The following is a 13,012-nucleotide window of genomic DNA, read 5'->3' as shown; positions in this document are numbered from 1 at the left end:
CCTGAGTTTGCATTCCCAAATGAGAAACTTTAATGTTTTTTTTTTCTTTTTACAATGCAGGCTATGCTCCTTAAAGGAATCTGTGCTGCTTAAAAAAAACCTTTTGTAAAACCTTCAGGGAGAGAAACCAGTGGTCTACTAGATCAATGCCTACAACCTCATTCGCAAATGGGAAGGTGTCCTCCCCTTTGTGAATTACTTATCACCTCCTTCGAGGTGTCAGTAACTAAGCAACAGTTTGCGACTGCAATTGCTGTCTCAAACTATTGCTACATGCCATACCAATTCGCAATTAGCAGATTAATCCACTCTCATGTCCCTCCCCAATTACAATTTGGTATGGTTCTCTAAATCAATGTCTCTAATCTGAAAGACTTTTTTGACTTCCAAAATGTGTTTATGACATACCTGTTGGAAAGGGCCTCTTTGCACGGTCACCCCCAAACTTTTAGCCTTCCTCCTCCTACTTTTTGCTGCATGTAAATTTGTTTTTCATAACTCTAAGGCCTATATCTCTCATAGGATAACACTGGGATTACCTTATTACATTTATAAGCATAACTTCCAAATGGGAAGATATAACTGATTCATGTTTGGTGCCTCTGGAATCACAATTTAAAATCTGAACTTATGGTGGAGTTGGATTTTAAATTGCAGTCTTGGAAATGCCACTTCCAGAAAGTTGGCATTTTCTTGCCTTAGTCATTTAGTGAATGGAGCCTGTCTCTGGTTACAGGACTGGATGTAGTTGGCAGTTGGGCTTTGTGTATTCCTCCTAGACAGCCACAAACAATGGAAACTTTGGTGTATCTCAAAAGGCCAGCTCTGGCAGGGTAGGAGAGAGGAGCTGGGCACAGCCTCGCTTACTCCTGAATAGACTGTGTCCTGTCCACACTCAAAGTCTGGAGGCAGGGCAGGAAGGGAGGACATCTGTGTACTTCAAAGGCATGTCTTTGAAGCCTTTCCCATTTCAAAGGCACCACTGGTTATAAGTACTGGACCAAAGATACTTCTGGACCTGTGAATACTCTGCCAGGAGAGGACTACTTTGCTGGAAGGACTGCCACTCTGTTGGACTACACTCTGCTGGAGTCCTGCTTTGCTGTGCTGATCTGCTGTTTCCTCCTCTTTTGCCTGGGTGAGAAGAACTGGGCATGCATCTCTTGACTCCCAGAACCCAGAGTGACTCCAAGGGCTAGTTGGCTGGCCTCCTGATCTGAAGCCTCAGGGACATAACATGCTTCCAACCTCTGCACCTGGACTCTGCCATCTGTGAGTGTACCCTGTCAAGTGGAGCCACCCTAGTCCTGGGCCCCTGGAAGTGGACCTAAGGAGTTTGTCAGCAGAACTGAAACACATTTTCTCTGCTGAGCGGTGCAGTCTTGTGCAGAACTGACACATCTCCTCGGCTGAGTGGTGCATCCCCAAGCACAACTGATGCATCGGTGCTGGTGCGTGGATAGGACCCATCACAAAAGACTTGCATCGCCACCACAACCAACATCTTGAAACCGGTGCTTCGCCTTCGGAACCACTGCTGCGTGACACTTTTCCCTGAACAAGCTTTTTGCATTCCTTATCAACGCCAGCTCGAAAATGACGCCAAAACTCCACATCACTGCTTCACCGCTCATCGGAACCGATGCATCGCCTCGGATGTGCCTCACATCCTCGACATGGACTTCGGACAACAAGCCCAGTTAACAGGATCCCCAATCTCGATGCATTAGGACCTCACACTGCAACCTCACTGCATCTCAGAACCGATGCACCAGCCTTAACTGCATAAAGCATCTTCGACGCGGGTCCATGCAACGCTCCGCAACCAAGATTTAAAGTGCTCTGCTAATGGGGTCCCTGAACCTGGCCCGCACTCCATCGTGGTTGACCTGAACTTGTGACTTTGTCCCAGCCTGGTGCGACCGAATATTCCCAATAGCACTTTGTGCTTTTTGGAGCCATTTTTCACTATAAACTTTAAAAATCAATATCTCGGGTTCTACCAGTTAGATTTCTGCCATTTTGGTCTTGTTTTATTTATTAAACTGAGTTCAAGTCTTCTAACCTGGTGTGGGGTCTTTTTGTGTGGTGTTTTCACCGTTTTACTGTTTGAAGTGTTGCAGAAAAACTTTACACATTGTCTCTAAGTTAAGCCAGACTGCTCTGTGCCAAGCTACCAGAGGGTGAGCACAGGTTAATTTAGGGTTAGTATGCCCTTTACTCTGACTAGGATTGTGGTTGCTGCTTGACCAGAGCTCATGCCCCAGTCAACAACCAACCCAATCTCTAACAATACCTAAAAGCCATTTTATGGTTGCCAACCCTGTGAATTTGTGAGTAGTAGAGTTTTCAATCAAGAAATGCCTTTGTACATCTGACCCTCAGCCGTTATACAACTATGTGAAGTTCCAGGTCTACCACAGCCTTTTTATCTTTTCACTTGAAATGATCATATCAAGTGCACAAAGCTGTCTAAAACAAGCATTTTCACAATATAAAAATAGCAGTAATGTTTCAGTCTCCATAGGAGTTTAGGAATATGAGCGGATCCAACAAGAATCCAAAACCCGTAGGAAATAGATAAAGCTGTTGAAGCACTATTACACAGTTTACAGATTTAGCAGGATTAAATAAAAGCACTATAAAAAAATAAGGGCATTCGTAAAATGTGCAAGTACAACTTATGCTCGGACTTATCGTCAATTCTGCACAACATTTAGCTTCATATTCTTTTCTACTTGCGATTTGATTTTACAAGCTCTTTCGTGAATTATTCAGCGCTATCTTTTAAAGTGTTTCACATGTTTAAAGCGGTTCACCATTTCAACCTGTAATAATTGCAGTTTTCAGGTAATATCTGAAAGGCGCCCTTACTCATTACAGGGTGAAATCAGAAATGAGAATTCTCTGTAAATCAAAAATATAAGGGGAGAGCAATAGGGATGCTAAATGGAATCCCTGATTCAGACCACTTGATAGAGGTATTTTCCTTGTAAAGCTTGCTGCTGATCCCATAAGAACCAAGTGTTAGAATGAAGAGCAATCAATATTTTCTGCGATTCTGCAGGGATTTCAAGGTCAGCCATTTTACACCACAGGGTGACTGTATCAGCCATGTTGAAAACTCTTGTAAAATCTGTCACTGCGGCATAAACGTATTGTCTTTGTCTTACCACAGAGTTCTCGGAGAGTAATTCCAGTGCATAGACACTATCCAGCGTGAATAGATTCAGACAGCAGTCTATAAAATACCCATGTCTTCTACCCAAGTTGGAGGTGGTTCAAGAACTGGTACTCCAAACAGTTTATCTGGTGCATCAAAAAGGGATCTGTCTCTACTTTTGCAGGTGTGAATGAGAGCCCTTATTATCCAGGACTCGGTGAATTTGGTATTACTGTAAGACGCGGCAAATGGGGGGGAGGGGGAAATGGGGGTTCTAAAATGTTTTTCACAAGCTTCAAGATTTTGTTAAAGACCTACAATGGGTAAGCCATCAGGTTACTGATGTTTTGATGCTCTTACACGTTTTATAGAATTGTTGTTACCATTAATGGGGAGGGAAGTCGAATTTAGAAAGAGGGGAAAGGTCAACGCTCTTTCTGAAAGATGCTACAGCTGATGTACATGTTCAATCCCGCATTCTTTGGGAATTGAAACTTGATTTCTTGGATATTGAACCAGAAAGCCTAGCAACAATTTGATTCGAACTCCCTTGCATTTTGATTCAAGACAGTCATTACCATAGAGGTCCACGTTTGGGCCTCATGAACCTCTCAAGTTGTTGGGCACAAACGTCGCAGATATCCTTCAAGATGCATGATTTGAGTAACTCTTCTGGCACTGAAGATGTGATATTGACCTCCAATGAATCTATTTAGAGTCTCACAACAAAACCTTACCTCATTTGACCTATGTACACTTTCTTTGTAAGGCCCTTGTCTAAATTGAGAACCGTCTGAACTAACCCTGGGCGAAGCACTACGCTATGCTCGCGTAGTTTGCGCTACTTCGCACTACACTAATTGCACGTAGCACAGTGCAAACACTTGTAGCGTAGTGTAGCGTAGCATCGCGTTCATTTTTTGCTTGCTCGCGGTCCTCAACGTCAAGTTGGTGACCGCGAGCGAGCAAAATGACATACCGGCGAGACTTTTTCCTCGTTCGCGATCAGCAACATCAAGTTGCCGATCGCAAGCATGGAAAATAAACCTCCCGGCGAGATTCTCAACGCGGGGAGGTCAGGTTTCTAATTGCAGGTGGTCGCGTATGCTCGCGGCTGCTCGCGATGGAAAACTACCAGTCCGCGTTGCGAAAGCTGCCGCTCGAGTAGAAATCTACTCGAGCGGCAGAAACCGACCGCTTGCACTGTGCAAGATGCTGTTTGCGATGCTTGCAGAGTGCGGACAAGCATCCGGCACTGTGCAAGCATCGCAAACAGCATTTTGCACAGTGCACTACGCAGTTTGCGTAGCTACACGTAGCTTGCGAAGTGCACTGCTTTCAGACGTGTTATTCATAACTAAGTTGTAATCAACGTCTCATAATTATCAATACCATCTTATTCAAGAAAGGGGTGGTATTGGTCCATTATGGAGATAAGGTCTAAATTTATTTTGTAGTGGAATGAGGTGACCAAGAGATTTTAGAGTTATGTTTTGTTACAGCTGCCAGTTCTCCATCCACAAACAGGCCACAAAAGGTAGGATACATATTTTCCCGCAACGTCACCACAATTATATTTTGTTCACTTAAATCAGTAAAAACCACAACACCATTAGAGATAAGAGTGAACAAGTCACATGAAAGAAGACATTGAATGACAGAACCATCCCTAGAACTTTAAGTTCTAAAGTAATTATCGCTTTTACTGCTGCCATTCACTATGCAGCCCAACTCCGTTACATGAGAAAGCACAGCATTTCCCCAGCTTATCAATTTTTAAAGGTGTATTTACTGTTTCAGGAATACGTTGCGCTTTCAATTGGTTTTCATCTATCAGTAACTTACAAAGTGAGGACATTAAAATCTGGATGTACAAAGAGCTCCATGAGATGTTGCTTTAATTTCCTTCTCTCGACATTTCCTTCAGGAGTTTAGTATTTAAAGTGCTGGTGGGATATCTATCTATCTATCTATCTATCTATCTATCTATCTATCTATCTATCTATCTATCTATCTATCTATCTATCTATCTAACTATCTAACTATCTATCTATCTACTTGTCTGTCTGTCTGTCTGTCTATATATATATGATGGAGCAAAAATCACTTACATATGTAGGATTAGGTGTAGGTCCTAGATTCAAAAATATAATAAATAATTTGATCAACTGGAGATTCAGGTCTATTCTCATAAAAAATATTTTGAATATTATTAAAAGACATCCACACAGACCTCACGAAGAGGGAATTGCTGGTTTATATCCTATTGCCCAAACTTCTTCGAGAGGAAATATTATTAAATCAATTTTTCAATTAATATTGTTTTTTCCTCATTCAAACACTTTAGGCCAGAGCAGTGACTAATCCTGCACTCAAAATTCATATCCAATACTCTGAGATAGAGTACCAAGCAATGGGAATTTAAGGCTTATGGCAACCAACCACAAGTTGAATTCTGTGTACAGATAGATCCATGAACAGTGAGAGAAGCAGGAATGAGTTCCTATCGACCTGAAGCTGAGAGGTGGATAGTAAGATTGGATAGGAAATTGTTGGAGGAATAGTTTTTTGCTTCTTTGCCCATTGGTCGCATGGAAGAGTGTTCATTATGAACCTTGAAGGTAGCCTGGGCGCCACAAAGTTCTTGGCAGAATATCTATGCCATTCATATGAAAAGGATCCTGGTCGGAAAGAATCATCACAGTAAAAACAGATTTCTTTGCCAATATAACCCTCAATAGAGTACCCTTGGTTTTTGAAAATGCTACACTTCCTTGGTATAAAGGAGCCTTGAGAATGAAATACCTCCTGTAATCTTGAGCTAGTTAAAGGAAAACCTGCATAAAAAGCACAACAATAAAATCAAAGCAAGTAATACTTGTTGGTACTGCTATGTGACTTTTCACATATATACGTAACTAACTGAAGTGTTCAATCCAGTATTCCACTTAATATGTGCGACAACCAGAAAAGTGCATGACAATACAATTTCTGTAAGTAGTAGCATCGGGATTCAATGAAGGAAGAGGAGCCAGAAACTGGGTGTTGGACACTTTCAGTTCAGCGCTGTTGCATATTCCCACTTTACTCAGGGAGGTCTCTACGCATGTTAGTTAGGGGTACCTAATACTTAATTTGTAAAAAGAAAATAAGTGAAGGGGCCTACACTTTGGGTCTGATTATGAGTTTGGTGGTCCTGGAGCTGGCCTCCACACCAGCACCCCACTCCAGGACCGTCAAACCCATAGTCAGACCACCCGCCAGATTAGGAATTTTCTTCTGGTCTGGCAGGTGGTCCTGTGGCATTCCGACTGCGGTGCCTATTAAAAAGGCATTACAATGGGATTGCCAAAGCCTGTTCCTGCACGGCATGGACTGTAAAGTCTATGCTAGGCAGAAAAGGGGAGGTTCATGCAGATAGGGGGCACAACATGTGCCCCCTTGAATGCATTGCATGGCCCTTAGGCAACAGGGAGCCCTGTAGGGCCCCCTAAGTATCCTCACTGCTGCACTTTTAATGGTGGTCTCACCGCCATTGAAAGTGAGCGGTCACGCCAAGCATATTCAGGCCCTGTAGGGCACCCTAATTTTCCTCACTGCTGCACTTTTAATGGCGGGCTCACCGCCATTAAAAGTGAGCGGTCACGCCAAGCATATTCGGGCCTCAGACCACAGTGCCACTGCCATGGGATCCATTTTACTTGGCAGTATCCGTAACACTGCAGGGAGACCATTAGTCTGGCGGTCCTGGGACCGCCACACTCGTTTGACTGTACGATGCACCGCCGACCTCATAATCAGGCCCTTTGTCTAAGGAGCCTACTGCCAGTGATGCCAAAAGCAGGGGAAGCTGAACAAGAAGGCCACCTAATCTTGATCTTATCACATAAAGAGGGGGGGACCGGGAGCGTAATTTGAAAATAGGTCCAGTACCCGTGCTCCCTCAGAATCAATTATATATTATGAGAGGGTAACTGTTCCTAAGGTAAAAATGAGATAGATTGTGTGTGCTCTCACGATGTGGTTGGTAGGATGGAGTGTGGGGAATTTCTCCTTTTGTATATAGTGCCCTCACACACCCTTTCGAGTGTCTTGCTTCATCATGGGGCGTTGCTCCTCGTGGGGGTGGCGCTGCAGTCCCCCACGGGCCCCGCAAGAAACCTGTTTTTTTGAATATTCACAACTCTTTCACTCACTTGTTAATTTCTAGGTCCTGACGAAGCGCATTTGGGATCCCTTAAGGACCCACTCGTAAGCGCGAAACATGTTGACCCCCCACCAGTAGGATTCCCACTCACTATCCTGAGAGCAGCAGTTATTTTTCACAATCTGCCCTCTTTTATTCTTTTCTCCAAGAGTAGCTCCAGGATTATAAATTTTAACCTTTTGCTAGGTAGAGCCGTGAATAAAGGTCTTGGACTCTATCCAGTAATTTTTAAACGCACCACCCACCTTCCTTCCGATAGGCCCACACACCCCCATGCACAACTGCGGCGTCTCCAACCAAAAGATCTCCGACAAAGAGCCCTCTTGCGGGGCCCGCGGGGGACTGCAGCGCCACCCCCACGAGGAGCAACGCCCCATGATGAAGCAAGACACTCGAAAGGGTGTGTGAGGGCACTATATACAAAAGGAGAAATTCCCCACACTCCATCCTACCAACCACATCGTGAGAGCACACACAATCTATCTCATTTTTACCTTAGGAACAGTTACCCTCTCATAATATACACCTAATCTTGATCCCACCTCATGCCTATTTCTTGCACTACCCTATACCTTCTGTCTCTTTGTCTATCTCTTGCAGGTTCTTTTTTCCCCACTGTCTTGCCTTGTCACTGTTTTCTGATCCTTCTCGTCCTCCTTCTTTTGTCCTTTTCGGCCTTTCTGTCTAATGCTCTGGGACAAAGTCTGATGATGAAAAGTGAATCTCAGCCCCAAAATGGATCGTCCATGCTCAGCACCTGAATAAACGAAGCAATATGTGGACCAAACAGTGCATTGAGATGTTTAGTTTTGTTAATATTTATTGTAAACAGACCAGGCATATCAAAGATTCTTGGCCCTAAAGCAGTTAGAGAGAACATGTCTAAACAAGTGGCAACCAGGGAGGTGCAGTGATACAGCCAGATTTTAGAAATGATGTGAATTCAGAGAGATGTGATTCTCTTCCAAGGTGAACTGCAGTGCATCCCAATGTTCTGCTTCTGCCAGTCCAATGGCATATCCTGTCATACTGCTTAGACTAAACGTGGAAACATCTAACTTAGACCAAGATTCAGCTCTCAAATTAGGACCATTTTGGTACCAATGAAATTTTCCTGCTAAGACAGTTGAGCACCAGCATATAAAGTTTTATGGACAATGCACATGGCTTTAAAAAGCACACTTTGGGCTACAGGAAGCCAGTGTGAAAAAAGCAAAACAGGAGACAAACAATCAAACTATTGCAGCTCCTTTCTGAGTCTGACTGTTTCATTGAGCATCAACTGAGGTCAATGAATGGCTTTAGCACAGGCGCCTAAATTCTGTTGCCATTACGGAGGCAAGGATGCTTAAAACAGTACCCTCTGTGACTTGATTCTGGAAGTCAAGATAAGTCAAGCTTTGGAAAACCAATAGTTCTGGATGGGCTGTCAGCCTTTTGGCTTTGTAAATGCTTGTTTGTCATGATTTTTGTAAATCTTTGTTTGGGGAGTTGCTGGGATCGAGGCCGTATAAAAAAGAAACAATGCTAAAATCAAAAATATTTTGGGGACTCAAAAGCACATATTGCTACAGTAGTCTTTGGCACTGAAGGGAAGTACTTCATTTGTCAATGTGCTCTTTGTGAAAGGTCAGAATGCTATCATTCACAGTAAACTTAACCAATGTCTGAACCTGTCACCCCATGCTGTACGGGGTGGTAGAAAACTGAACTATTCAACAACAGATCAATGAATCGCTGAAAGGCCTTTAAGTATTAGTAAAATCAAATAGTGTTGGCTAACACAAGACTCAATAAACACAAGTTTCCCTAATGAACTGATAAAAGGTACCACTATAGCATTTAAAGGCTTCCCAAGAGTGAGCTTAGAGTTAACAATCGGCCCACGATTTTTTGCACCTTATGCTTGGACTTTCAAAACAGAGTGAGACAGTGTGTGTGCGTTTTTGTCTGATTGTATGTAGATATCCCTGTTGAAATCCGACTGACCTCTCACAGTACCCGACTGAAAGCACCTGTAGCCAACTATTTATCAGAAAATACATTTATTGAGGGGAGGGTGTGTAACATCCCAAATACCCCCCACTGAAGCTACACCACGGTAGACATTACAGTTGATGGCAACACATCCATCTTTATAAAATGATTGATATTATGTGTGATATTGATAATAATAACTTGTTTTATATAGAGCTTGATATCACCCTTCTCCCGTTCTGGGATGAGACTATTATCCAATTTAACCCCTTCCCTGCGGGGGTAATTCCCCCGCGGTGTGGGGGGGTGAGGGGTGGTGCGGCGCCGCTGGACTCACAGTGGAGCTGTGCTCATGACGAGCTGAGCTCGTCACGACCCCGCCCACTGATTAATTCTCCCGCACAGAAGGGGAATTAATTGCGCGTGGGCGGGCCACGGCTAGCTCCACTGTGACTCATGACGAGCTGAGCTCGTCATGAGCACTCAACAGGTTAAGAGCTTCAATTTACCAATCTCTGAATGATGGCAGGCTAAGTGTGCATTGCTGTCATCCATCAAGATAAATTGCTCTTTGACCATTGGAGGAGCAACCAATGTCTGGCACAGGGATTATACAATAATAAAACAGCAAGGATAAATTGGAAAACTTTGAGAAAATTCTCAAACCATGGATCTAGGGGTGGATTATATGCTGGTAATGTGACTGACTGCGGCAAGAAGGATTCCTTTCATTTTAATGCAGATCCCAGAACTCTGCGAGAAGGAGGATCACTGGCTTTGGTTGGTGGAATGGATCACAGATGCCCTCAAAGAGTACATAATCACCCTAAATAAAAGATGCTCTGAATGCCCGGGACTCTGTGTAAACAAGTAGATATGTCACCATGGCACTCATGCGGTTGAGTGTATCATCCCTATCCACGGTTCACAGAGAGAAGAGATGGTAACATTTAAAAGGGCTTATGCGGGATGGTGTCACTATAGGTCTCAAAAGCGAAGCAGAAATCATCAAACAAACAGTCTGGAATTACTATCATTGTGGGACTGTAAAAGATGCAGAGCTGGGTAAAAAAACTGTTGTTTTTTCTCTCTACATTTTTAATGTATTTTTTAAGCAAACTGGAGGTACATGGTGAACACGTCTTAAAGAAATGTAGGCATATTCAGTTCTAAATTGAACACCGTTTCCTAAACTGATTGGCTGACTCACTTTCTATAATGACCCTCCTTTCATTTCCCAGTTCTAGCAGTAAGGGGTATGGTATCTTCAGGACTGCTCAACTCTATCTTTGCCTATCAAACAGTGTAAGAGCCATTAGGTATTGCCTTTGTGACCAACTGGATTTGTAAATAGTTTTTTGACATGCTGCACAGCATCTGCGGGGAAAAAAAAGCCTGAGGCGCGGCTCTCCACATCATTTTGTAGGCGTGCCACACATGGCCAGACCAACAAAATGGCACAGGCACTTTTGTCTTCTTATAAATTACCAACCCAAGTTGAGTAGGTAACTAAAAGGAATAGAAAATGGGCCAATTAAGCAACAAATGGAGGGAGGTGGGTGGTGTACATTGTTGCAACCAGGGGGGTGGGAGGGTTGGAAGAAACGTGAAAGTAATGGAGAAGGGTGGGACCGTAAGCAACGCAACAGGTTAGGGAAAGAAACATGGAGTACATAGGTTGGGGGGTATCAATGGGGAAATCGATGCTCCATGGGAGGGACAAACACAACATTTACAAGCTGGGACACAAATAAGAAGCCATTCAATGCTAAGAAATGGGTGGACTCTAAGTGCCTCTGTGTTCTTGATAAGGCACAAAATGCCTTGAAACATGCAACGCACGAGCTGTCAGGTAGACTTGACCTAAAAAGCATATGATTTGCAAGTTTCATCCCCCATCAGTAATATAACCTTTAGAGAGTGATGGAAGTATAATATAATTATACCTTTATTAAGTCCATGAATTTTAGAAATACGGTTGTTCACAATTTGAGCTCCTTTCTTTTTGGTAGGGCATATGTATTCTTGCAAATTCTTTTTTTTAAAGAATTGGTACTTTTCCAAATCTTAGCTGTGATTCTAATCTTTCCCTCAAATATCTCCACACTTTTGTTTCATCTTTATTGTTATGGCTACACCTAGACATGGCATTTTAAGTGTCATTCTTATCCCTTTTTGGTTGCTATCGTAGGAGGGGCTTTGGTAGTTCTGTTGGCCCAATAGGACTACAGAGTGTTGCTGGTCTTAAATTTTTGTCTAAGGAAGAAAGTACATAACAATTCATGAATTCAATTACAGATACCAAATTAATTTCCAACTTCAACGCTGCTACAGATGCTCCCTATTACAAAAGGGGATGAGTAAACCAACAAAGCAGTATTTGAATCCTCATTTTCAAAATGCACAGCAAGAAATAAAACAATCACCTTCATAAATTATGCGGTAGGGTTTATAATACAAATCACGCACGCACTATGATATCCAAACTCTTTGAAACCACATGGCTTTCCTGATTCTTGCTACTTTTTATGTTCAACAGGGTGAAATCACTTTGGTAGGTGTATTTGTCAAACTCTCCTAATTCCATTTTGGGAAGTTTCTGTTTTGTAAACCTTGTCAACACTGTGAATTCTATTAAGACGCAAAGTATTTTTTTAAGAATAGTTCTAATGGAAAAACTACTTTTTCAGAAGATCTCTACAACAAAATAATAACATTTGCAACAGTAATCTTCACCCAAAAGTGGTTAAAACTAATTTACACCATAATACATTGATGCCAAACAAAGTTTTGTAAAATACACTAGGTTGCAACTATGCAAATGAACTTCAGAGTGTCTCCGGAAAGCGAAGGGCAACTTGGTCTCTACTTTTCTAATACCAAAGTGGACATCATTCCCAAAGGGTGAGCAATAAACATATGAACCAAATCAATATAAATGAGCCTGGATGGAGAAGCCATATACCAATAACAGCTTTTCAACATGGATACAATATGAATTGGTGATTCATGGGTAAAATGATCTCAAAAGTTCTGCCAAATTATTTGCCTTTGGTGTCTACAGGCCTAACAGGCATATGAATTGATAACAGAACACCACGCTGCTGAGCATGTTCCTAGACCAGGACATCCAATCAGAGAGCCTGAGTCACAAAAGTAAACTGAGAAAAAATCTAACTTTACAACTTTCAGTATTCACAAAGGGCATTTACAAGTAGTAAAGTTAGACCTTTTTCTCAGTTTAACTTAAGGTTTGGTCTAAAGTTTAACTGAGACTAGACTTTTGGTCTCAGTTAAACTGAAGACCAAAACTTATGTTAAACTGAGACAGAGATCTAACATTACTACTCGTAGATGTCCTTTGTGAATATCAAAAGTCGTAAAGTTAGACTTTCGTCTCAGTTTACTTTTGTGAGTAGGACCCCTTATGTGACCATGTAGCAGCATGTTCTGTATTCCACAAATACTATGAAAGGATGCTCTTCAGTTTGGATTTTCAAGACTCAAAGATGCTTGTGTGGTATGAAAAATAATCTGGAAACTCAAGGTGTCTGAGGATCCACGTAGGCACATGTCAATGCATCTCACCTTATATGGCCTGCTATGAGTCACTCAAGTATACTTCACAGAACCCAAGCACAACAAGATGCGTCTGCTGTATTCCC

The 13,012-nt window shown here is 42.4% G+C and overlaps 1 protein-coding gene across 2 annotated transcripts in view; it reads right to left on the bottom strand.

Moving 5' to 3' along the window:
* Window positions 1-13,012, bottom strand: part of CAMTA1 (calmodulin binding transcription activator 1) — a 3,052,768-nt gene that overhangs the window by 2,514,881 nt on the left and 524,875 nt on the right. The gene's annotated exons all lie outside the window — the stretch shown is intronic.

This window comes from Triturus cristatus, chromosome 1_2 (genome assembly GCF_964204655.1).
Source record: "Triturus cristatus chromosome 1_2, aTriCri1.1, whole genome shotgun sequence".
NCBI classification, from domain to species: Eukaryota; Metazoa; Chordata; class Amphibia; order Caudata; family Salamandridae; genus Triturus; species Triturus cristatus.
Note: the sequence above shows the minus strand (reverse complement) of the source record. Positions and strands in the feature narration are given on the sequence as shown.